This window comes from Alosa pseudoharengus, unplaced genomic scaffold (assembly GCF_046254945.1).
Source record: "Alosa pseudoharengus isolate Yale_2024_CS ecotype anadromous, Long Island Sound unplaced genomic scaffold, YU_APseudo_1.1 YU_APseudo_1.1_scf_20, whole genome shotgun sequence".
Taxonomy (NCBI): Eukaryota; Metazoa; Chordata; class Actinopteri; order Clupeiformes; family Clupeidae; genus Alosa; species Alosa pseudoharengus.
In genome coordinates, this window is record NW_027468664.1 from 16,319,968 (window position 1) to 16,322,467 (window position 2,500).

A 2,500-nucleotide genomic window follows, 5' to 3' on the forward strand; every position below is an offset into this window, starting at 1 on the left:
CTCCGACGGGCCAATCAAAGAATATAGGGAGAACTTTGGGGAATAAGAGAACTAATTTGCAGAATACCAAGGGGAAGTAGTTGTATGCTTACTTTGGAGGCTAACCCCTTTACAATCAAAATTAGGGCTCCTTTTATATACACAATGTCTGCAGGGTGAACAACGCAGTCTGTTTGTTATTAGACGCACACTAATGATTGGAAGCCCCTTGAAAACCTATATTCAGACTTTTTACACAGACCACATGCTAACTCGCAGCCAATGATTGATACCATTCACAATGGGCTGTAATAGACTGAGGCAGCAAAAAAGTAAGCATCACCTACCTACATTACATGTGCATACTGTGTATAGAAATATGTGTGTGTGTGTGTGTGTGTGTGTGTGTGTGTGTGTGTGTGTGTGTGTGTGTGTGTGTGTGTGTGAGTATGTATGTGTGTGTGTGTGTGTGTGTGTGTGTGTGTGTGTGTGTGTGTGTGTGTGTGTGTGTGTGTGTGTGTGTTTGTGTGTATGTGTATGTGTATGTGTATGTGTATGTGTGTGTGCGTGTGTGTGTGTGTGTCTGTGTCTCTGTGTGTGTGCTCTTTAAAGTTCTTTAAAGGATGGGTTTCATTACATATTAACACACTCTTAAACTGTGAAAAAGAGGAAAAACACAGACGAAACATGTGAAATGCTGAACAGACACCCAAAAGATATATTTTCACAAACTTATATATATAGTAATATATACAATTAGCTACAGACAGATGGAGGAAGTGAGAGAGAGGGAGAGGGAGAGAAAGAGAAGGTAGGCGCGCAGTGGAGGTACACCTGGAGCTTTACTTTACAGCAAGGATGCGCCAGTAGCATCATGGTGGAGGAATCTCCAGAATGCCCTTGAAGTGCGTGTGGGTGGGACGGTAATACGAGAGACAGCAGTGAGAGTGGATTAACATCATCCACCCGGCCGTCTGTAGAGAGTGGCCACCTGACTGACTCATGTTTCTGGGAAAACCATGAAAGGCCAATGATCTGAGCTGTCTGAGATGTTTTTTTTCTTTGGGTTACTTGAAATGTAATTACGGCAGTTTTCATGCATTGCCAGTGTTTAGGTGCCGATGCTGACTGGTGTAGATTGTAACGAAAGCAAGCAAACCATTTTCTTCTTCTTTGTCCTCTCATATGTAACTGTTTGATTCAGTGAAAGTGAGGATGCTTCTGGCATTCCATCTCTCACCAAATGCAAATGGGGCCTACTCCTTGGACTTGTGAAATTCATCAGCATTCGTTAGTTTTCCCCCATTTTCCATGGGTAAAATGGGTTATTCTTTTCACGGGTAGTTGGTGCCCTATTTCAAAATCTTGGAGTGCATCCATGGCATTAGCCAAACATTTGGGAAAGAAACATAGGAGGGAATAATCCCAGGGCACGTCAAGCCGCGCTTCACCCGTGTCATCTCAGGAGTGCACAGATTAGCCATCTCCAGAATGGTTAAGAGCAGGAGTTGAGGCAAGCCGTGGCGCAAGAGTATATATGTACGGCGCAACATGTACTGCTTTTGGATCACAGAGACCCTGGGATTAATTCTGACCTGTAGCCATTTCCCAATGCCACCCACTCTCTCTACATAACGGCAACACCACCACCACCACCCCCACACCCTCCCAACACACACACACACAAACACAAAGAAAGCTGGTGTTTATAGGGAGGATAGAGGCTTTTCAGTATTGGGGATTTCATAAAGCCTGGGGGGAACGCATACACACTCACCCTACTTCCCTGAGGTAACCTTGCGGGCAAGATAGGTGAAGCTAACGGCCCTCCCAGTATGCACCAGGAAAAAAAAAACTAAAAATACAGGATGTGAGACAAACACTGTGGCAAGAATTCCATTGCTGTCTGCCTCTTTTTTTTTTTTTTTTGACTGACAGGGGCTGAAATATCAGCAACACATTCCATCCCTGCAGGCACCGCATTGGCCTGGCATAAACGAAGGACAGAAAAAGCAAATACGTAAACCGTCTGAAAATATATATAACACTGTGAGTGGAAATAGTGGAGATTTTTTGAGGTCACGCTGGTGATCTGGAGATGGTGATCATTTGCCAACGCCTCTTCACAAAGTGCTGCTGTGTCAATGGCATTACAAATGTGTTGATTAAATCAAGTTACCGAACAGCACTGGACTGGACATTTGCTACGCCTTAGTGTAAATTGTTTGTCCAGCATAAAGCAAAATGTTTATTATAGATAAAAGATTACCATAAAATGCCATATGAAAGACATGTCTAATAATAAACCCAATAAACCAATAAAGTGCCATTGAAGCTCAGTAATAAACCTTATTTACAGTCAGTGTTTCCGTTTTGGTGTTGCAACAATGAACCACGCAGGATATCCAATCATAACAACATCAATGGCATCAGTCAGCGAGAACCCTATCGCAATAGCCCAACTCATCAGTGACGAATCACACGCCCGTCTCGGACCCATGACATCATGGGGGTCAAGCTC